This window comes from Periplaneta americana, chromosome 8 (genome assembly GCF_040183065.1).
Source record: "Periplaneta americana isolate PAMFEO1 chromosome 8, P.americana_PAMFEO1_priV1, whole genome shotgun sequence".
Taxonomy (NCBI): Eukaryota; Metazoa; Arthropoda; class Insecta; order Blattodea; family Blattidae; genus Periplaneta; species Periplaneta americana.
The window spans coordinates 113,059,102-113,084,763 of NC_091124.1; the positions used below are offsets into that span (position 1 = coordinate 113,059,102).

The window sequence follows — 25,662 nt, forward strand, 5'->3', positions numbered from 1 at the left end:
TCGATATTTGCCTCAGCTGCCAACATACCGGTTACAAAATCACTACCATTTATTTGTATCTAAGGATGTCGGTATCCCTGCACTCTCTCTCTTTAAAAATCTCAACAGAGGAGGATATTTTTATCCTACATTGAAATTCTTGAAAATAGTGTGTGCTTTCGATTCTGCAGCAAAAATCGCTCTTCTCTACATGTACAAAGATAAAAATCCCTTAAAAAATTAAAGATATTCTACGTCCTGTCTTGATCCGAAATCCTACTGTAAAAGGCGATAGTCCTACAAACGATGGTAATCACGAGTCAAAATTATGTGACCTCCTATTAAACAAATTCCTCAGATCTTACATTAGTAATTTTTGTCGAAGAATGTCAGAAGAGGCAAGATGTAAGAAAACAGCACTTTACTCTAAACCCTTGTCAAGAAAGGTGCACAAAATATAAGCTGCAGTTGGATAATCGACAATGATGAAGTACCGGTACCACATTGTTTATATTGAAAAAAAATGCATCCCGGAGCGTCAACTTATAAGGTAATCAATTGAGTATATAACATTCCGTACTACATTTGTTGCATGAACTGTTTAAATGTGATATTAAATGCATGTATAACAGTCTGTCATTCATGGTTACGTTCCATATGAACCAATACAGTTGATGGTGGGTGAGTGGCGATCCTGCGGCAAAAAGTTGAACTACGACGCGGACAGCTCATTGCATTGTGTGCGGGAAGCGTTGCTTACGAGATTATACAAGCTGGCGCATAGCACGATCGAGAGTAGGTCTCTGTGAGTCATGACAATTTCTGCCGCTAGGTTCGCCTCCCTGCTCTATGAAATGATGAATAGTACCATTACAAAGCATTGTGCATCGTGAAAATAGTTGGATTAATTGTGCATTACTCATTGAGTACGAATAATACAAATATGCCAAGCATATTACAGTGTTATTTGAAGTTTGTTCAGCTAAGTTATATTCGAAAATTGTCTGTGTTTTGCTATGTGAAGAACTCTGTACCAACAGGTCGTATCTTTATAGGTTAAGGTAAATGTCAAAGTTCTCTCATATAACAAGCAATGCTATGTTAAAAGTGGCGAATTGCATTTTCCGACTCTCGAATGATGTGACCCGAAATGTAAAATAATTTCATGCATTGTTTCACTTACCAAGCATTACTGATAAAGGCCTAATGAAAATGTGAACGACGTGATGTAAACATTGAAGATAATGTTGTTACTGTTTTCCCTTTCTCTTTTAGAAAATACCGACAAAAGTAATGAAATATCTTCATGCTGTACTTATTAGGTAATTAATGTGTATTTGTCTGTATTTTAGACCTGTGTATTGTTACGTAATTATCAGTGAATTAGGTTAGAGAACTTAACAAGGTTAGTATGAGATTAGGTAATGCACCTCAAACTGGTAACTAATAATGGCTGCTGCGAAATAGGCTGAGGTGGTTATCGTGTGAATCAAATTATATCTAGAATATCTAGTTTTATTATATACGGATACGTAAAGTTTTTTTTTGTTTGTTTTAGCATGTGTTTGTAATTTTGTGAGGTTATGTCTAGCCTAATTTATTTTTATTCTTGTATCATTACCAATACATTAATTTATTTTATATTCATTTCAGGTGTTGAGGAGGTGTTACATCTATGGTGGCAACTCTACTTATGTTAGGATATGAAGTAACAGTATATATTCAACTTCATCATTTGCTAAAAATTAAAGAAAACTGTATGTCTTCGACTCATTCCATCGTCATTTCTTCTTATGTATGTGAACCACGTTCATTCTAAAAGTGCTACATTAAATGAACACTATAGACAACGTGATGGAACAATTTACAAGTTACTGTTAAAGTGCTCAAAATTTTCAAGTGGTGCTATACCCATTGTTTCAAAATGTACATACATATTTTTACATTTCTATAAGAGGTGTCATAAATTATTTCAGCATATTTGTAAATTCTTCAAAATTAATTCTTCTAATTAATACCATAAAGTAATGAAATAATATAGCCTAGGCCTATATATGATTTTGTACTACCGGTATTGATGTTGATCTTGGTAAATTAATGCAATTTCACAGTGTTGTCTTTTGTATTGTGGTTCATAACAATTATAACAGTATGTAGGTGGAAATGTTTTTAAAATAATAAATTCTAGCTCATGATTTTAAGTGGTCGTTTCAATGGGAGGTTATATTGGAAAGGTTATCACAAATGGATAATTTACTGCAAGATACAAGAACTGAATATAAGTGAGTGTTCCGTTGAAAGTGAAAGTGAAAATTTCGTTTTACAAGAGCTAAGTAGGCGTAATATTTATTTTAGAAATTATTTGAAAGCTACAGAATATGAAGAATAGACCTGTAACCATAGAAATCAACTGGGAATGGTGAGTGGCCAGATTTCATTAATAATTGAAAGGAAGTAAAAATTATTTTCTTCTTATCATCCTGTTTTCAATATTTAAATTTAAGCACCTTTCTCTTCTTTGTTATTTCGTGAGAGATTACTTCATACTATCACATAAGCTAATTTTTTTCTGTACAGATAATAAAAATTACATACATAAGTAGGCTACTTGAATACTGACGATACAAACTTCATATACATACCTCATCAGGTATATTCAAGAATACATCTAATGTACTGTAACCAGCACATGATTAAAATACTGATCAGATGTCCAACAGTTTCTTACTGCACTCTTCACTTCAAAAGTTTGGCACATAGTTAATGAAAATCTTGATCAGGAAATCATTCATAAAAAAGTTAAATGTACACGTTTAAAACTTTCCTATAACATAGGGCATCCTCATTGTTACTTTTAAGTTTTAGGAATGTACGCTTATAACTGTATCACAATCTGAAATAATCATAATATTTATAACACGAGGGTCCTTGTAGATAGTCACTTCCAGTGTTCTATATGTAATTAAGAAATGGCCCAGTCTATTGCACTTTCAGCACTTTTCTATTTAGGGGCTTCTGATTAAGTTTCCTAATCACTTCGTATTTACTGGAAATATCTTTGGCAATATTGTCCAGTAGTGGCTTCACAAGTTTTCCCAAAAGAAAGAGGAACATTTCCTCATCTTTACATGTGTCGCACTTCAGTTCTTGCGAAAATATTGGCTTGAGAAAAGAATACTACAGCGTTTACTATTACTGTGCTCAGTGCTCAATAGATTAATCAGTAGGCCTATAGAAATGTTTTCACCACTGCAAGAAAAAATCGCGTAATAATTATACTTCTCAATTATTGTGACGTTCGTATTTTTTTTAAAAGAGAGGGAAAAGTTACCCCTTCTTGCAAATGCTTAATTATGAATTCAAGGAAATTAAAGATAATGCAGTACCTTAATTAGTTGCAATATCTTATTTAATAACAATATTAATAATATTAGGTGAAAAGGGTAGGCTATAGTGCGTATATGTAAGATGTCAAGTTAATTTATTTCCGGAAATGTTTGGTGTATGAACTGAAGTACAGAGCAGACAGTCCCTCAGTTTATATGTAATATGTTTTAATATCAAGAATGACAGCCTTTTATTGTAATATAATTGAGGAGTAGAAGTTTGCAAATTATGTGTATTGTCCATAAAATATTGTACGAAGCATTTAATAAGCAATGGTGAGAGCTTTAAATGCCCCAAATGTCAATGTCTTTTAAGTGTTCAGTTATGAATATATAGGGCAGAACAGCGCTCCGAGCGGCGGAATTGGCATTACGAGGGAACCACTTCAGACTCGTTTTTCAAGCTCTATGCGCCAGCTTGTATAATCTCGTAAGCAACGATAATAATAATACTGGAAATCTTGCCTGTTTAGCACAAAGACGTTATATAGTATGGTTTAGCATTGCAAGCGGCGGCGAAAAGTGACTGTGCTGCTATCTAGCGGCTGAGATTGTTTATACACTCCTTGCGGCGTGCTAGGTTACGTGACTTGCGTGAGGTAGTCATATTCACAAGACGTTTCCCCCGTATAAATGAGCCACTTCATATCCAAAATCAAGCCATCCCCTTTAGTTCATCAGCAAAATATCTTGGAGTCCTCCTTGACAAGAGACCAACATTCAGACACCATATTCATTCCGTGAGAAATAGACCTTTTCAACGATTCATATTCCTATATCCCATTTTCAAGAGCTCAATACCAACAAAAACCAAATTACAACTGTACATATCTGTCATCAGATCACTCATGATGTATGCATGTGAAGCATGGCCTGACGCCCATCCCCGCCAACTTCGAAGACTTGACGGTATCCAACGTGCAGTATGCAGATTTTTTTTTTAATTCGTCAACTTTTAGATACAGTATCGAAATCTTGGGTGATCTCCCGACTGTTCCTAATTACTTTTACTTATTGCTGAGAGGCAGTTCATTTATGATGCTGCACTCCCGTCATAACCAGGATGAACAGCGTGAAAACAAATTTGGCAGATAACTATGAGAAGAGGAACAAAGGTGTACGATGTCTTGTGTAGTACTGAGTGTTATAAGTTCCTAGTTTTGATACATACACATTTTGGTGGGAATGTGCCTGTTTATAAAATGTTTCAGCGAATCTCCTAATGATAACTGGGATACTTTCCACTTTTAGATCTTGATGTATCTCTTCGTTTCTTGTGTACCACCCGCTGTTATGAATTACACGTAATACTTTATTTTGTACAACTCGAATGGGATCTAATGTTGTCTTAGGTGCGTATCCCCATACTGTAGAACCATACAAAAGCACTGATCTAATCAGCAATTTATAAATTGTTACTTTTTTAGATGTTGACAATGCACGTGTTTTTAAAAGGGGATACAGTTGTACCATTCTTGCTATTGTTTTTGCTCGTATATTTGCAATGTTGGTATGCCATAACAGACGACTATCCAAATGGATTCCAAGATACTTAACAGAATCCTGAAATTCAAGGGCAGTACCATACAGTGTGAGTTTAGTTTGTGGTACACTTCGAGTTCTACTGAAGGCTATGACTTGACTCTTCATTGTATTTACAGTTAAGCGCCAATGTTGGAACCATTCTTCTATAAGGTGGACATGCCGTTGAAGTCGACCAATGGCTAGATCGGCATTACGATGTGTAGTGTATGCTAGTGTATCATCTGCATATAAGGCTAACCTGGTGACGTCAGTTTCTGGAAGATCTGAAGTATATGCACAATATAAGTAAGGGCCCAGTACTGAGCCTTGCGGAACTCCTCCTTGAATTTTCTTTTGTCTTGATAAACAGCCGTCTTCCTTAACACAGAAACGTCTGTTCCGAAGAAAATCAGCAATAATATGAATCAGTGCATCAGGAACCTCTGATTGGATTAATTTATAAATTATACCAGTATGCCACACAGAGTCAAATGCACTTTTGACATCGAGAAATATTGCTACGGTAGTAGCTCTGTTCTTGAAACCGATAGTTGTTTGTTCAACAAGACGCAGCAGTTGGTGTGAGTATGCAGAACAATCACTGGAGCAGATTACCACATCCGAAATACCCAATTGTACAGAGACCTCAGCATCAGTGACTACGTTCGAACGTTACGGAAAAATTATCTGGAAAAGCTACATTTTCACATCAACCCTCTCATGCACGAATTAACTCGGTGATCACCCTCCACTTGCTACTCTCAGCTCATCTATCTCCATCACTGATGAAGATAAAAGGAAGAAAACGTCAATGTAACAATCATATTTCTACATACGACTGCGAAAGGCAAGGGTCCATAAGAGACCTGGGGGGGGGGGAACAAATAAAAAAACCCCTCCACTTGAGTAAGTAGTTAGAATTTCATTCGGCAGGTGACAGTGATATTACAGTTTTCGTATTAATAGAATCTTTTGACCCTAGATGGCGGCAACACTAAAGCCGAAAAATAGAGATGTGTATTGTTTTATTAAGTCTTGCTGCTTTACACCACAGTCTACTATATACAGTCGCGAAGCTCAATATATAGTAAAAATGCAAACATGGGTAGTTGCCCACCACTAGGATCGCTACTATCGCCTCATCATCGCAGATCTCTCTCCTATTAGACGACAAAATATGTTACACTTTCGTTGTGTTCTTTTGGAAAAATTAACACCTTCCTTCCATTATTGAAATATTAAATGCATAAAGTTAATTTATTATTTTAATGAAGTATATTAAATTCCACCATAAACTCGAAGATACCTGCCAGAAATAGGTTAATATTATTTTTGTTTGTGCAAAACGAACTGAAATTTACTATAATCGCTTCACTCATTCAAGATTATAGCGATAATTAACTATGAAACCAATAAATATTAATTTGCATTTCCCTTTACAACCATAATAATGGAAATATGAATTAATGGAGTAACATACGTGTACCGGTACTTGTAGTGTAGGCTTACGTAGTTAACAAAGTGGGATGAGGTTAAGCAATAATAATCACACCAGAATTGGAAATAAAACGTGATCAATAAATTTTATTGTAACAGACTTTTTCTACGTCTCTAGTAAAGTAACAAATAAAAATAACAACAAAATTAACAGCTATAATTAAAAACATATCCTTTGAAAAAAAAAGTAGGCCTAAGCAATAATAATCCCACCAGAATTGAAAATAAAACGTGATCAATAAATTTCATTAAAACAAACTTAATTTTTTTACGTCTCTAGTAAAATATTATTATTCCAATTATTGTATTTTAGTCATTAACATTTTCATTACAACCAATAACGAACATTTCACAAGCATCAATGTGAAATACGCAAGGAGCTAGCACTCGATGGAAATACGACACAGTCCAAAGTCGACCGTGGACAGTCTATTGTTTCTAGTTGCTAACCGCTTGGAGCGCTTTATCACGAGATTTGCAAAAAATCACCTCAAGCTTCGCGACTGTATATAGTAGACTGTGATATTCTCAAATACTTCAAAACAAAATCTCATCTAGCTCTGATAGAAATTAAAAATCAGAAGAATTCAACACAAGGCAGTACCGGCCTAGATCATATATACAACTATATGCAAATACTCTATAACAATAATACTGGAAAGCTTGCCTGTTTAGCATTGCAAGCGGCGGCGAAAAGTGACTGTGCTGCTATCTAGCGGCTGGGATTGTTTATACACTCCTTGGGGCGTCCTAGGTTACGTGAGGAAAAACGGAGAGGTGTGCATTTGATGTCAATAAAAAATGCAAATCAATAGTTTTATTTAGTCACAAGGTCCATAACATTTTAAATTAATAAGAAGTTACAAAGTTATTAGAATATAAATGAAATGATACAATTCTCGTATTTTCAAATGATTTAGTTGTGCATGCCTTTAGAAACTTTCATACATCGCGTATTTCGTTCCTTGGCTAATGGTTATCCATTTTATTAGCTTATTGAAATGTTTGTCAGTGAAGATACTGGCACAGTCGCTGCTTTAGGGATGAAGCCTGTATTTTGTATTTTATTTTTTTACATCGAGCAGATGTGATTTTAAAATCTCTGCAAGCATGGTACCTTTTGATAGAAAATAAATTATACGTAGTTTGCTTTAAAAGTTTGCACATTCCTCGAATAATGAAAACCAGTGCTTGATTTGCAAATAGTACTTCTGAAATTTTTACGTCGGTTGAAGTTTGTTGATTAGGCCTATCTATACCTAATTCAACGAATCTCTGAAAGTGTCTGTTTTAGCATTATAAGTAATTGTTTTCCTTCAAAGACCTTTTATCTTCAATAATAATAGTTACAACTTTTTCACTCAGTGGTAGAATATCGGATTTTATTTTTAATAATTAATTGTAGAATGGTACGATTTATACCGGGCCTATACCAAATTCGTGAAGTCAATTTTTGAGAGATCTGTTGGTAAACATAATTTAATTCTTAGAAATCTTTAGCCTTGAGGTGAACATTAATGGAATGTTGCGGCAAAACTTTTATCCTAACTGGAATATCGTTTCCCCATTTCCTTTTTTTTTTAAGTACACTTCTAACTAATGAATTCATTCATCATCTTGAACAATTTTAATTAAATAGGCATTTGGACATGATGTGTTCAGAGCTGTCATTTCCACTTGAGCAATTTTTTATTTTTTAGGATTTCTTGCATCGTAAAAAAATGACCGTAATTTAGTGAAATATTAATAATGACTTTAAAATGTAGGACTAAGCAAATTATTTGTCCGAATAACTACCTGAATCACTTATTATGAAAAAACATGAGTCCACTTTCTTTACAAAATCAACAATACACATTTTTGTTACGCATCTCAAGACACACTATTTGGATTTAAAAAAGTAAAGACTTTCAATTTTTTATACAGAGAAACTATAAAGAAATTGTGTTTTATATGAACAATTTAAAGTAGATTTATGCAGTTTAGTAACTGTTTCAGTTAACACAGAGAATATGCCATTGCTAATGCACTATCTAATTATACGATGGAGGAGTATGGTCTGTCGTTTCTGTCTAATATAAGAAAACCCGTAGCTTCCTCGATGCAAGATCTAATATGTTTATTTGGGACATTCGCGATTCTTTCATTGTGCTTTGATTTTGACTCATATTTTCGGAAGAAGGAGCTGTTATTCAGTGGAGGAAAATCTATTATCTTCACTCTCTTATTAAAAACAGAGTATTAAAAATTAACAGCCCTACGACTGATTTGAAACTTCGGTATACTTTTCCAATTTATTAGACTCTATTTTTATTTACTCCTAATGTTTCGAATTATGGTTATTGAAGTCCGATAATCAAAAGTGATCTGAAAATATTTTGTGATTTTTGTACATAATATATTCCATCTCTCTAATTTTAAACGTTTCGTCTAGAACTGTTGACAGCGTTTTTAGTTAGTGCTCGCATTTTTCTTATGATATTGTTTGTGTTTTGTTTTTTAAAGAGGTTTAGATAAGGACGCAAATAGCGATAGTAGCTGACGTGCCCTATTAAACCTCATTAAATACCGTCTGTCTATATGAGCTTGGCACACCTAAAAGACAAAAGCAAATAACTGTAGTACCGGTAGTAGAAACAGTAGTAGTAGTAGTAGTAGTAGTAGTAGTAGTAGTAGTAGTAGTAGTAGTAGTAGTAGTAGTAGTAGTAGTAGTAGTAGTAGTAGTAGTAGTAGTAATAATATAATCTTCATTATCATCTTATAACAGAAAAGTAATATGCTACTAGTGTTTACATGAATACTCCCAATCTCTATCTTTTGGAAATCTGAAGAAAGGTCTAACATATTTTGCTAGGCATAGTTTTTACAAAACATAGAACAAACATTTCCACTTTTAACTGACACTGGAGAAGCTAGAACTATAATGAGAATAATCCTTAGGACATTATGTGTTTGTTGAAGAACAAAGCTCATATCACAGTTCAACGCGCCATTCGTCACGTCATCCCCGCTGACTACAATCCCTGCCGCTAGATAGCACTGGTGAGTCATTCGCCACTTTTACCGTGAACTTTCCGGTATTAACATTGTAGAGTATTTGCTTTCTTGCATCCACTGAGTATCACTATCACACAAATTATTGCAGTTTTCATATTTCTGTCCGACTGCATTCATAATTGCGGACTTCCGTCTTTTCGGCCCTCATTCTCTTCTTACACAATAAAATCACGGACTGTCTGCGAAATCCGCGACATATGCAACTCTAATTATACGTGCACTTTAAATTAGCTGGAAAAAAACTTCGCCAAATTAGCATCTGTTTAAGAAAACAACAAAAAGAACGTCGATTTATGTAACCATAATAAAATTACCACCAACTCTCCCCCCCCCCCGATATATTTGATGGAAGATTGTACATCAATATTAGGCTAATAATTATACACGCTCAATGGCGTATCACAAATTCTTTCATACTCCCACGCAGCTTCATTTTTTGGGACTCTTGACCTATTAACAAGTAGACAAATTCAAGTCATGCATTCCCTTCATAATAGAAATTAATAACAATTTTAGAATGCGAAAAAAAATAGCTAAAAAGTAGGCCTATAACAAATTCGTTATTATTAACAGATGTCGGAAATGTTATGCCTTTTTAACAAACTACCTACTTTGTTTCGAGGAAGCTGTCTCAACGCCGCTGTACACAAGACAGTACAATATTAATCATTGTAGTAACGTGTGTGCATTTGCAGTAGTTGTGAAGGTAATTGTGAAAAGAAATTAATTTTATTGAAAAGATAATTATCCTTCTGAGTCCTGAGAGAATAGTAGGCTATACTTCGTACATGATTATGATATAAGATGTGCAGAGACCTGAAATATTCTATAATATACCTGCATTTGTGCCCTAAGTGTAACCTACAGATTTTTTTCAGCATTTATCCTCATGTCAGTGACTTTCTTTTTGAAATATATAATTATATTGAGCTTTAAAAATAGAAGAACAAATGTCTCAGGACTTAGGAGGATACTGGTATATTACTTTTGCCTCTGAATTCTTCGGGCATGATGAATAACGCATTTTCAAGTGGAGGAACAAGCACCATAATTCTAATAATTTTATTATAAAATTTTTTTGTACATCTTGATTACACAACTTTTAACACTAAATCACTTCGGAATATGTAGTTTATTGTTTTCGCGTGTTAAATATTAGGTACGGTACCTTGTTGACTAGTTTCAGCCTGTTGTGGACTATCTTCAGAATTGGGTGGTCCTGATTTTCGCGTCTTGTTTGGGTTTCCTGTGGAGGTGTGTTTGTGTAGTGTAATGTGGAGTCAAAAAGTGTGTGTGTTCTGAAATTGAGTTGTGTTGAGGATTTCATTTCGGTGTGTTTTTGTGTGCCTGAATATTTCGTGTTGTTCTAGTGTGTTTAGTTTCTCCTTTTATTATTTTCCTGGTGCATATCATTTTGTGCAATCAAGTAAGATGTTAACACTCCCACATCCTTCCTATTTAAGAAGACTTTTGTGTACAATGGGGACAAATAACTCTGGAATAAATTCTTCCCAAGTTTCATACTTACGAGAAAAATGTAAATTGCTTGAGGAACATGAGAAGATAGTTAGCATAATGTTAGACGAAATTTATGTAACACCTAAACCAGTGCTCGTCAGCACTCGCTGAAATGTGCAAAGGGTAAGCGGAGCTGTCCTGTGTGCCCCGTCGTGCAGCAGGGAGAGTTAGAGAGCATACCCGCTAGCAGCTACAAATGCACCATGGTGCACTGTGTTCTCTGTGGGTAAGAAACGCTAGCCCCAGGGTGCTCTGTGCTGACGACTGCTGACCTAAATTGAGCTACAAGGATAGTAAAATAGAAGGACTTGCAGTAAATGAAGGCAAGGAACTTGACATTGCCTCTACAATTCAAATATTTATGATATCTTCATCTTTGTCCAGTAATGCAGATGTCATTGCCTTCTTTCCAGTAAAGAATTTAACTAGTGTCTCGTTGTATAACATGGCTTGTGAAGTTTTGAATGTACTGGAAAATTGTGTTTACATATCTCTGTGCCTTATATCAGACAACAATCGCGTGAACAAAGGTTTGTTTCAGCATATTTGTGGATGCTCTTTGAAAACTAGTGTAAAGAATCCAGCAAATAATGAAAGAGATCTCTTTTTACTATTCGATTCTGTGCATTTGTTAAAATGTATTAGAAATAATTGGTTGAATACCCAAAGCCAGATTTTCTATATTCCAGAGATAGACCATCTTCTGTCAGTAGTTCTAGCAGGTTGGATAACCGAACCCAGTCGTGAGTGCCCTACATCATCCTTCTCTTGTACCTATTTCACAAAAGAAGCTAGATTCAATGATTTGATAAAGCTTTATGAATCGGAGCAAAGTTCTTTAATAAAAGAAGCCCCTGCACTAACAAGAAAAGCTCTCTATCCTTCATCCTTTGAAAAGCAGAATGTGTCATTGGCATTAAAAGTATTCAATGAGAAGAATACTGTTGCCCTAGAACGAAAGAAGGCAGAAATTTGCTGCTCCGATGAAACAATAAATTTTATAAAGCTCATTCTTCGGTGGTAGAAAATTGTCAATGTTAAGAACCCATTGAAAGGGAACCACTTAAGGGATTCCGGTTGTGATCCTATTCAGGGACCTGAGGATCCAAAAGTTAAATTTTTAGAGCAATTTTTACTGTTAAAGGTTTGGCAATCTTCAGCAATGAATGGGAACCTCTCAAATGACACTCATACAGCACCGACACACACAATCGAGAGTTTAATTTACATGTGTAAATATATATTCCATGAACTGAAATGTGTAAGTATGTACTGCTGGGAAAATTTCAGACAGACAAGTTGGAGGGCAGATTTGGACAGTACTGCCAGATGAGTGGTGGTGGTAATTACCAGGTTTCAGCAGAGCAGGTTCTAGAATCAGAAAGAACATTGAAATTTTGTAGTGTTCTAAGGATGAAATCAGCATCATTAGAAGAACTGTCAATAACATGCTTTGTATCAGCTTGTTCAGATATGAATATCCGTGCAGCCCAAAATGTACCAGACAGTGTCTTGAATAAGTTTGATGGTGCATTAGAACATCTACATACAGTTGAAATTGACAGAAGTACACAGGAAATTCTAATCTGCATTGATGGCTATGTTGCTCATAGTGTACTTAACTCGTTAGGATCAAATACAGAAAAATGTGTATCATGTGTGTCAATTTTGTATACAGCCAGGGACTTGATAATTGAAAACAATACAACATTTTCTTATTTTGATGCCTTAACCGTGGTGGTCTGAAATGCCCTTCTGATTTTGTTGTTAGTTTGTGTACATTTGTGTATAAACGTTTTAACATTTTACTAAGCGAAACATTTGAAAATGACTTCTTACAGTTGAACTGTCAGAGGAAGCTTGTCATCAATTTAGCAATGGCTTTTTTTTAATTAAATACCACAGATTTTGATGTAATGTGTAAATGTGATATGACTTTAAGAAAACTAGCAGTGAAGTGCAGCAAGGTATTGGCCAACATATTTATTAATAATTACTGCAAGGTCCAAAATGAAAAGCAGGCATTGAAAAACAAAAATAAAACCCATCAAAAGTGTTCCAAGTTAAAAAAAAATAGGCTGCTGTGCTCTCCAAGCTGTGAATTCCTCATAGTTTTTAGTTGTACACCCTATCTAATCCCTTATGTATATATAAGTGGATATTACAGCTATAGTGAATAGTGTCATTTCATTCTCAATCAATATTAGTGGATACAGTGAGAAATTACAGTGAATAGTGTCATTTCATTCTGAATCAACATCAATGGATATAGTGAGAAACTACAGTGAATAGTGTCATTTCATTCTGAATCAGCATCAGTGCATACAGTGAGAAACTACATGAATAGTGCCACTTCATTCAAATCAACATCAGTGGGCACAGTGTTAAACTGTATGTAGTGAATAGCTAGTTTTATTTTCAACCAATCTCAGTGAATACAGTGACAAAGTTTAGTGACTAGGAAGACAGGACTCCATATTGTATAAATTCCAGTGCTGATGAAATCTCTTTGTATAATCCAGGTAAGATTTCCTACATCCTGAAGTGGCAGCTATTCATTATTGCATTACTGCCTTCTATTTCCTCACAAATCTGAATTTTACAAGAGTTAATTGGTCAATTGTCAATATTCATATAGACTGCCTCCGTGGTCTGTTGGTCAGCATGCTGGCTTCCAGATCAGGAGGTCCCGGGTTCGATTCCCGGGCTAGGCTCTCGGTGAATTTTTCTTGAAGAAGAGGAATTCCCTGGGTGTCTAGAGTCTGGAAATTTGTATGAATGTGAATGTGATTGTGAGTGTGCCAGGTTAATATAAATTAACCAATCATCACAATATAAAAATATGTCAGGACTGTCGCTGGGCAGTAACCTGAACACACGTTTCAGCGTCACATTGTTGACAAGTAACTCCATCAGTTAACACAATCATAAAGCATCTAATAGAGTTACCAACGAAAAAAAAAAAAAAAAACATATAGGCCTAGGCCTAATATAATAACATATTACAAGTATCCATTATGCCAAAAATTAGAGCCCGATCGGTATTGCAGATACCTATTATACCAACACATACTAGTATTTTTCATATCCCCAAAGGAGTGTGTAATGGTTTACCAGTTTAAATAACATGTTTTACTACAATATTTATATCACATTTTTGTTTAACATGTGAATATAAATTTAATGGTTGAACATGAAACTGAAAACCATTAACACACTCCCTCTTTTAACACAGTCATATAACCCTTTTATTAAATTAATTTATCAAATTTGACTAATAAAAGTTTTTGCATCTTCTAGATAAAATATGTAATTGAGATACAGGATGTGAATAGGATAGGATACTTCTCTCTAAAACACCTTAAGCACTACTTTTAAATAATAATCTTATGTATCATGTATTGGAAGATAAAAACAAAGATTGACTTTGAAATATTGACTTAGTTATTATTTGGTCAGTTATATAATTATAATTCGCTCTTAATTTTTTTATGTCAAACATTAGCTTGAAAATAGCCATAAGATGTTTTGCTGTGACATAGCATAACACACGTTCAAAAACATTTATAAAACACCACTTTATTTGTTTTACATCGTCAGAGCTGAACATCTATTTTTAAAAGGAACTGCCATTAATTTAATATATGGATATTAAAAATCTAAGTAATCAATAATCACCATTGATAAAGAATACAAAGTAAACTATTTATCTACAAGAGACATAAAATTAACTTAGACTTTCAATAAAAACACCATTAAGAAATACAAATAAAAAAATTATTTTTCATTCTCTGATGTATAGTTAATTCAAAACACTGAACATATTAGAAAAAGTGCAATACAATTTATTAGAGATAAGTCGATACTTCGCAACATTTCCTAATTTTGAGCTTTGATACTGAGAGTGTTTGATTTGGTTGTGGCCCCATTGCTCAAAATATTGTACCATATTTACTCCCTTCTTAGCTGATGTTATACGACCAGCATTCCATTATAATTAGTTTAATTGCTTCTGTACCATTAAAGTAGTCCCTGCCCGGAGATCCGATTGGGGGACTACTTTGCTGTATAGAATTGGAATATATGAGTTCCCTAACTGTCCATTGTGCTACTAAACCAAGAAATGGATTTGGAACACCTCAAAATCTGTGCTTCAGTGGATGACCATGACAATAATTTTGAAAAATATTGGAGTGCAAGAGGTCAAATGATTTTATTGTCAAACCCCTGGCATTAGAAAAGAACAACATATTTACTCTAAAAAATTCTAAATAATGCACCCAAATCTCACCAATTGTGGAAGTTGCAGATTCATTTCGCTGCCACTGGACTCTCTCCTATGCCCTACAGCTGACACAACTGAAATGCTCATTGTACCAGTAATTATTATTTGTATTTATATTATTATGTAATGTTAACTTAGGGTCTTAAAGATCGTTAGATTTATCACTGCCCTATATATTACAAAAATTATATTGCTCATAATATGGAAGTTAAGTACCCTACTTTTTCTTCAGATGAATGAATTCCACTTATTTTCTTTCAATTAACTGAAGAAGTCAAGCCATTAAACGAAATGAGATAACAATAATAATAATAATAATAATAATAATAATAATAATAATAATAATGAATGATGTCCATTACCATACACTTGTCAACAAAATTAAGCACATTTTTTGTTAAAAGATAAAGAGAATGAATGAATCACCCACTGAAAGAGAATACAAAGAAAACAATTTATCTACAACAGACATATCATAATAATTAATCTTAGGCTTTCAACAAAAGCACCATTAAGAAATACATACAAAGAAAAGAGTGGTACTTTTAAGCTTCTCATGCACAGCTAATTGAAAGCACCACCATATTTAAAAAAGTACAATGTAATTTATTAGAGATAAGTCGATATTTCACATTTCCTTATTTTGAGCTTCGATACTGGCAGTGCTTGGACTGGTTATGCCCCCATTGCTGGAGTATTGTGCCACATTTATTCTCTAAAAATACGTAAATAGTGCACCCAAAACCTGCCAGTTGAGAAAGCTGCAGGTTCAAATTGATGCCACAGTGAAGTGCAATGAATGACGCAATTATGTTAGGTGGTGAAAAAAGTTAAACTAAGTAGGCTGGTGATGAAGTGGATCGTAGTTCCTGGGTGGGATACCAAGAATCTCTTGATGGAATGGCCCCTCTTAGTAAATTGTACCTGAAGTCATCGTTATACTGATTACTGTGAAAATGACTTCCACATATATAGGCCCTTCTGTTAAGGATGAGGATTTTCTGCCACAGCTGCCCACATTTGGTACCTGTTACAATCAAGATTCTATTATTATAAGTAATTGATTAACTAACGGACTTACTCGTGTTAATTATGTAAGTTTGTGCGGCTTACAGCTGTTTCGGTTCTTCATTACACCATCCTCAGAGCCTACTAGATCTCGGCGTCATCTCGAACTTCTCTGCCTGTTATGTGGATGCGTTTGATTGTTGAAAGGTGTTGCAAAGTGGAGTCAAATAGTGTGTGTATACTGAAATTGATCTGTGTGTTGAGAATTTGATCGTGGTGTGTTTTAGTGTGTTTGTATAGTTCGTATTGTTCTAGTGTGTTGAGTTTTTGGTTCTTGGGTTGTATGTGTAGGATTTCCATATCTGTATTTATGTTATTGTATGTATGGTTAGCATTGGTTATGTGATCGGCGTTTGTAGATGTATTGTGTCCTCTGGTTATTGCTGTAATGTGTTCTTTGTAGCATGCCTGTCTGTCCTATGTAGAACTAGTCGCAACTATTACATGTGAGTTTGTATACACCTGTGTGGTCGTATTTATTTGTTTGTGTTTTTTGTGTGTTAAAATGTCTTTGTAGTGTGTTTTCTGTTCTGTATGCTATGTTGTATTTCTGCTTTCTGAATGAACATGCACTCTTATGTGTGCCTCTGTTTTCATATGTTAGTGTAATGTATTTCTTGTGTTCTTGTGTTTGTGTTGTGTTTTGCGTGTTTTTGTGTTTGTTAAGTTTTTATTTTGTCTTTCTTATGATGTTGTCTATTATGTTTGGATTGTAACCGTTTTCTTGTGCTATGTATTTGATTGTGTTCACTTCTTCATTGTAGTGTTGTTGGCTCATGGGTATGTTGAGTAATCTGTGTACCATTGTCCTGAATGCAGCATGTTTGTGTTGTAGGGTGGTTAGATGTGTTGTGTATGTGTGTGGTGATGGTGGTTGGTTTTCTGTATATTTTGAAGTTGCGTTTGTTGTCAATTTTTGTTATGGTGATGTCTAGGAAATTTACAACCCAACAAAATTACAACCCAAGAACCAAAAACTCAACACACTAGAACAATACGAAATATACAAACACACTAAAACACACCCCGATCAAATTCTCAACACATAGATCACTTGAGGCCATTTCCGGAAGAAGGGCACATAAGTCAATATGGTGATTCGAGTAATCCTAGTTTAAAGATTTTGTTTTAATTTATTTCTATGAACACTTTATTCTTGCATACAAAAATAAATTAAATATATGTAGAATATCATTATGAACCACTTTCACAATACAAAGCATTTTTATGAATATATTTAATTTTAAAATGTTATTTGTTATAAGCCATTATGTGCCCTTTTTCCAGAAATCAGTCTAACTATGAAGAATAGTACGTTCTTTGATGTTGATAAACTGATTCAACTGTCAAAACATAGTAAAACTTTACAATACCGGTACTAGCCTATATAATTTTTACAGAATACTTTTATGTATAATATGAATATAGCATTGCCCTGCATCACATAACATTTATTTTTCTGGTTGCTGAAATAATGCTCAAACCATTCTGTCCAGAGTGGAGAGGTTGTTTTAGGTAATTTTTGGTTGCTGGTAGCTTTCTTCAAACATGCTGTTCAGCCAGGAATAGCTTTCAGTGTCCATGTACTGAAACAAATTCCTGATATCCTTTTCTTTTTCTGGCTTTACTGGACTGAAATCCACCATGGAAAGTTTAATGGTTTTCAGACCTTTAGTACTGTATTTGTTTCCAAAGCTGGAAGGATGTGTAATTACCTGTGCACGTTATTGAGGCTAGTACAGAACCATCGGCAGTATTCAGCAGAACATACTTTTGTGCTTGACATTACTGGTGGAATCAAAACAACTCCAACAGATTCTATGAGATTCCTCACTAATATTAACAGCATCAAAATGACAATAGAAGAAAAAGCACTGATTCAATATGAAAAACTTATCAGATTACCAGGAAACAATTGGCATTCATACAGTCCCCTCTGTAGACTAATAACTCAAAAAAGTTTCATATCCATTGTTCAGGAATTAAAACAGAAAATCAATATCCCGAATTTAAAAGAAAACTGACAAATTAAACCAAACCCTTTAACTCTATTAAATATAGAATATAATCTAAATTTAACAGAAGAAATACTGAAATCAGAAGTAAACACTGAAATACTGAAACAATTGTCTTTAGAGACAATTAATATTAGGTACCCTCCACAAAACTGGCTTCATTTATACACCGACAGATCCTTGATCTCCAGAGAACAAGGTGCCAGTGCAGGTGTTACGTGCTGTCTCTTCTCACTTTATAGATCTCTTGGATATGGAACAACAAGTTTTGATGGTGAAATCATTGCAATAAGTGAAAGTCTCAGGAATCTTCTATGCCACATCAATAAATTTAAGAATGCAGTTATATTGTCAGACTCCAAAGCAGCTATTCTATCAATAGTCTCTAAACACACACCTTCATCTCAAACAGCAGAAATAACTAAAATGCTCTCTCAATATCACTCAATAAAAGAATTGTATTCCAATGGATACCATCCCATTGTGGAATCCTGGGAAACGAGAATGCGAATGCTTTAGAAAATAAGGGCAGCACTGCTACTTACAGACCTGTTACTAAATCTACGTTTTACTTTGTGAAAAGATTTATTAACCCTTTGAAGCGCAGTGGTTACAGTACATAACCACCTTTTAAATTTGAGTTTCCTGCCTACTTACAGTGTGATTTTTATTTCAAAACCACTGCGTTGCGTTCATTGATCCCTAGTAACTGTAGAAGAATTTTATTTTCCCTATATTTGTGTTGCTCCACTAAGATGGCCAATGTTGTTGTGTATAGTTGGGATGTGGAAGACTCGCTACGTGTTTTTATTTCAGTTCTATGCTAAAATATCACAATTACGTAAGTTTCTATTTAGTATTATTTGTCTTTCGGTCTTTTAGAACATATTTCAGTAACAAGATTGTAATTTATTCGACACATGTGGCGTCAATATAGAAATAATGTGGTGGTTTCAACACGTAACCACTACGCAAACAGGGTAGTTATGCTCACCATATCCAACAAAATGTTCCATTTTTGTGTCAGCTTATTCATCATGGCTACAAGGAAGAGATGGTTGGTGACAATCACAAAGTGTTTTTGACAACTTTTTCACAAGTTAGTTTGAATCTGATGATCTCTAAAGGAGCAAAATATCTATGCATGTGGTACAGTTACACATGGGCGTATTGGTTTACCACACGACGAAAGAAGAGACCGCGACATGAAACGTGGTGAGAGTGATAGCTGTACGTCATATGCTGGAGTGTCCTGGCTCAAGTGGAAGGATAGAAGGTCCATTTTTTTCCTTTCTAATTACCACGCAACACATGTGAAGTGGCACTTTGCCTTAATGAAACCAGAAACTGTTTCCTTTCGTATCATTCACAATAAGTCTGAAGACATTGTGTTCTGCAGTATTGCATAGTGGTTTTACCATGAAACCACCCATTCTCTGTGTAAAAAATGGAAGTTTTTAAACTTTTTAAAATTTGAGGCACTTCTCTTAGACAAATAAAAGTTTAATTTCATTACAAACACAATTTTTTATTTCCTTCCCAAATGCGTGCATTACATACTTATACTTTAACAAACAAAATTTGATAACACAATCTCAAGGGAAAAAATGGAACTCACTGCATCAAAATCCACAGTTAATTCCCGATTTATCACGCAAATCGTCTGTAGTTGCATTTAGATTGGCAACAGACCATGATTGTTTGGCCAAACACCTGCATAGAATTGGAATATATCAGAACCTTAACTGCCCATTGTGCAACTCAAACCAAGAAATGGATTCGGAACACCTCAAAATCTGTGCTTCAGTGGCTGGCCATGATAATAAAAGGTAAAAAAGGTAAAGGTATCCCCGTAACATGCCATTAAGGCACTTGGGGGGCATGGAGGTAGAGCCCCATGCTTTCCATGACCTCGGCACTAGAATGAGGTGGTGTGGTCGGCACCACGCTCTGACCGCCTTTTACTCCAGGGAAGGACCCAGTACTCAATTTTATAGGAGGCTGAGTGAACCTCGGGGCCGTACTGAAAGTTTGGCAACGAGAAAAAATCCTGTCACCACCTGGGATCGAACCCCGGACCTTCCAGTCCATAGCCAGCTGCTCTACCAACTGAGCTACCCCGCCAAAAATATTGGAGTGCAAGAGGTCAAATGACTTTATTGTCAAACGGCTGGCATTAGAAAACAACAGCAACTTCTGTGCTTGAAATACAGTTCCTTTGACCATCAGTTGAAAACATATGGTTCATGACCTTTCCAGTTTTCTTTATTAGGCTTCTGTCCATAAGAACAATAAAGAGAGACGGATGACTTCTGGCCATCATCATCGCTGACAAGTAGGGTTTAGCAGTAGATATGGTTTCTTCTTTCTTCACTTTTGACTTAATAAGGCCAAAGTTTCGATCACATTGACCAAACGAAAAGATGGACAACCTTCACGTTAATAACTTTAGCTATCCAATGAAGAAAATTACATCACCACTGAGTTCTTATTCTGACCACCACAGGCATCGGAGAGCAGAACAACATGCTTCACGTTTGGAAACTCCATCAATCAGGTATTTTTTGTAAAATTAGGTATTTTATTTTGTGTTTTATTATTATTGTGTTAAATTGTATTGTGTATTATTATTGTATTGTGTGTAAAATTGTATATGTGTTGTAAAATTGTATTGTGTATTGTAAATTTTATTGTGTATTGGTTATCATTTTATTGTGTATTGTTAATATTGTATATACCACTGCCACTGGGTGCTTGCCCACTTGCAGTGTAAATAAATACATACATACATATTGAAATTAATAATAATAATAATAATAAAAACTTCTTTTCCAATGCATCATGAATGAATGATACAACTGTGATGGGATCTTTCTTGGCTTGCACTTCCATGAAACAGTACATAAACGAAGAATCGTCATTGGGTTTATGGATGTTGACAGCATTTAATCACAATAAGCGTTTATAAAATTGGCTAGTCATATTTAATTTGGATACAGGAAGATTCTGTTCATAATCGAACTGAGTAACAAGATAAGAACACTTTTAGCTTTGCGAATGAAGTTCTGCTTTATTTTTAGATATGTCTGTGCATTTATTTTGTGGATCATGTATTTTCCTTTGCAAGGATAATTTTTGTCAGCATTAAGTTTCATTTCACAAGCAGTGCAAAAATCACAAACATCAGTTTTAGGATATTTCAAGCTGTAGTTACAGTGTTGTTTGAAATATTTGGAGTAAGTTACGTAATTCATTTGGAGATTTTTTCCTGTATCCTCTAAGAATTTCTTCGAGAAAGGATCGTACAGTACTCTGACACTTAAATTCGGATTTTTGAAATACCTCAAAGAAGATTTGTGTGAGCAGTAAATGGCCTTCTTGGCTGGGAATTGTGCTTAGGCGTTCTTCTAACATTTGCCAAATATTAGCCTCCATTTTGTGAATGTTTGCCTCTTCCCTCCACAAATGAATCATTGGCCAGTGTTTTATCTTGAATAACTTTCAATTTAGTGCCATCTGTATGAAGAAAATATTTCCAGATATTTTCCCTGGGCTTCTTTGGATTTAATGTTGACTACCGAGTGTGTGTATCTGACTTCGACATACATTGGGTTAAAAATGAATCCTGTATTCCTTTACCTTGATCACTATAGACTTTCCAAAAAGCTCTCCTTACTGATAGGTACTTTGAGATAGCACTGTTCTTGACAACATGATGATACTGCTGAAAATGTTTTTTCTTTTATGTCAATTCCATTGCTTGAAATGTAGGTCTGACCGATCTGCCGTTTTCTCTTCTTTTCTTTTTTTCTTGTTATTGGAATTGTCGTAATTGCCCATTAATATGGTAGGAATAGAATAGCTATTGCACTAACAACCGCAGCCTGAATCTACTGTACACTTGCTGTATTAGCAATGAATCTGAAATACTTTACGCTCGCAAAGAAAATGCTCTCCTGACCTCTAGCATTGAGATAATGAAACAAAAGTTTGTGGAATAATCTACTTAATATAGCGGTTACGTTTAAACAATTTCCCGAAAAAGGGCTTATAGGGCTATAGACCCATCTTCAATTTCAGTAACACACACTATTTGACTCCACTTTTCAACACCTTTCAACAATCAAACGCACCCACACAACAGGCAGAGAAGTTCGAGATGACGCCGAGATCTAGTACGCTCTGAGAATGGTGTGATGAAGCACCGAAACAGCTGTACGCCACACAATCTTACATAATTAACACGAGTAAGTGCGCTAGTTAATCAATTACTTATATTCAAGTGTTAAAAGTAGTGTACGCAAGATTCAAAATGGATTATCTATTATTATCTTCGAAAAATACACAAACCAGGGTTGGTATTAATTTAAATTAACGATTTAATCATGATGTAAATAAAATAATTTTCATTATTTACATCAGATAATTGTTATTACTTAAATCACAGATTAAAATTATGAGAATGGTGTGATGAAGCACCGAAACAGCTGTAAGCCACACAATCTTACATAATTAACACGAGTAAGTCCGCTAGTTAATCAATTACTTATAGTCAAGTGTTAAAAGTAGTATACGCAAGATTCAAAATGGATTATCTATTATTATCTTCGAAAAATACACAAACCAGGGTTGGTATTAATTTAAATTAATGATTTAATCATGATGTAAATAAAATAATTTTCATTATTTACATCAGATAATTGTTATCACTTATATCACAGATTAAAATTATACGCAGCTAACATGGTTAAGATGAGAAATTAACTTCCTGAAGAAAAAAAATATAAACTTTTTTACGTATGACTGTTCTGCTGCTTCTTAAAACTATTAGCAATATAATATGAGCAGCAAACTTGCAAAACTTGACATGTCCATTTTTATAAAATACACTTCAGATGCCAAAAACTTGCATCTCTGCAATGAACAAAATATTTTCTATGGTGAAATATATTTTTCTTCCTATAAATTCATATAAAATTTCAGCACAGAAAAATCTTTGTTTATTACAGACATATATTTCTAGCATTTTCTGAAAAAATGGACAGGTTTTGAATGTTTGCTTCTCATATGTCTTTTCCTAACTCCTAATCAAGGAGCAACAGAACATATGGTACAAGTAGTCAATTAGGCCTACTTTCGGGATCACCACCTAATTAAAGCATAGTGTGATGCTGAGGATTGAAATGAATAGCTGTAGCCCATAACAATATTCAAAGTAAAAGTTGCACAAATGCCAAATGGACTATAGGTACGTGTTTATTTTGAAAACACACAATGCTAAACTCTTCTGATAAATTTATTTGTAAATATTAATCTCTCTAAATAGTTGAATTCTTTTCTAATGAATAACAAACTGAGAATTATCTTGCCTAAGTCTAAGCTAATTATTAATATCATTAAGTGCAGGTTATTAGTGCTGTAACTATTCATGTATTAATAATGAGGCCTATGTGTAAACATAGTAATTATTTTTGAAGCGATGTTGTTAATTACTTAAAATGAATTACAAAAGAAGGCAAAAACTCATTTTAATAAACAAATCTGATTTCGACAAAAAAATTCTCACTGAAATTAAAAAATCATTAGAGTTTATCAACCCTGACTATTTACTGAAGATATGGTAATTTCCTAGAAGACGGGCAAAATCCAACATGGCTGAAGATATATAGGGATATCTTTGCATTGAGCTTATGCCAACGCCATTGCTTACCTCTTAAGCTGTCCTGCATTACTTGGCACAGGAAACAGGAATAACCAGGTCTTCTCATTACTATCCCATTTCTGTCAGTAGACTGCAGCACATTCACAGTATAAAACTCCGCCATTTGTCTTTCTATTAACTGAAACAAACCAGCAGTAGGCTAGTATCATATAATGCATTAATAACACTTTTGACGGAATTTCCGTTCAGTTGGCAACACTGGTTTAAAACTGTCATATTGGCAAAACCAAGGAGTTTGTAGTATATAACTAGAGACACCAACGGCGCTAGTTTCGCGTACAAAATTGAACCGGTGTTCGGCCGCCATTAAAGGGAGTTGATGCTTCGCCGGGAGTGCGAGCATTTCATGCTTATTGAGGAGTACGAATAAATATAAGTACACTTGAAGGGAAATAATAAGAAAATGGTGAAATACTGCGCCGCAAATAATTGTTCGAACATAGCTACTATTGTAGGATGCCCAGGAAAGCATGCATATCTTAATATTTGAAAGAATGTTCCAAATGCAGTTCCTCCTTTGAATGTGTTTACAGAATGTCGGAATATTTCTTGGATAAAGTTTTTCCAGAAACAAATTAATCAGGTTTACAAGGTTGGTTTCAACAATGTCTGTAACGGCTAGGTGCCATCATATTACAGTGGATTATAATATGACAGTGCATAAGAAAATCCTCAGACTATATCTGTCTAAAACTGTTTTGTTTCACAATAAATGAATTAATAATGTAATTTCCGTATTGTACAGTATGTACTTCTAGTTTTTGGTTGTATTAAATGCAAAGAAATTAGTGAAAATATAGCTGATGGCCTAGTTAGGCCTATTATTACCACTATTACTAGGTCTACTATGACTACTACTACTAGGCCTACTATTACCACTACTACTAGGCCTACTATTACCACTACTACTAGGTCTATTATTACCACTACTACTAACTAGATCTCACTACTACTAGGCCTACTAATACCACCAAAACTAGGCCTATTATTACCACTACTACTGGGCCTACCATTACCACTACTACTAGGCCTACTATTACCACAAAAACTAGACCTACTACTACTAGGCCTACTATTACCACTACTACTAGGCCTACTATTACCACTACTACTAGGCCTACTATTACCACTACTCCTAGGCCTATTATTACCACTACTACTAGGCCTACTATTACCACCAGTACTAGGCCTACTATTACCACTACTACTAGGTCTTTTATTACCACTACTACTATGCCTATTATTACCACAACTGCTAGGCCTACTATTACCACCAGTACTAGGCCTACTATTACCACTACACCTAGGCTTATTATTACCACTACTACTAGGCCTACTATTACCACCAGTACTAGGCCTACTATTACCACTACTACTAGGCCTATTATTACCACTACTACTAGGCCTATTATTACCACTACTACTAGGCCTACCATTACCACTAATACTAGGCCTACTATTAACACTAATACTAGGCCTACTATTACCACTAATACTAGGCCTACTATTACCACTAATACTAGGCCTACTATTACCACTACCGGTACTACTAGGTCTATTATTACCACTAACACTAGGCCTACTATTACCACTACTACTAGGCCTACTATT

The 25,662-nt window shown here is 34.7% G+C and overlaps 1 protein-coding gene across 2 annotated transcripts in view; it reads right to left on the reverse strand.

The window, feature by feature from the left end:
* The window catches only part of LOC138704952 (SET and MYND domain-containing protein 4-like), a 198,366-nt gene extending 174,151 nt beyond the window's left edge, over nt 1–24,215 (reverse strand). Inside the window, exon 1 of one of the 2 annotated variants that reach the window (XM_069833416.1) lies at nt 24,040–24,215. The gene's annotated coding sequence lies outside the window, so the exon portion shown is untranslated. The remainder of the gene's footprint in view (nt 1–24,039) is intronic. The other variant, XM_069833418.1, reaches the window with a different exon arrangement.
* Nucleotides 24,216–25,662: the final 1,447 nt, after the last annotated feature.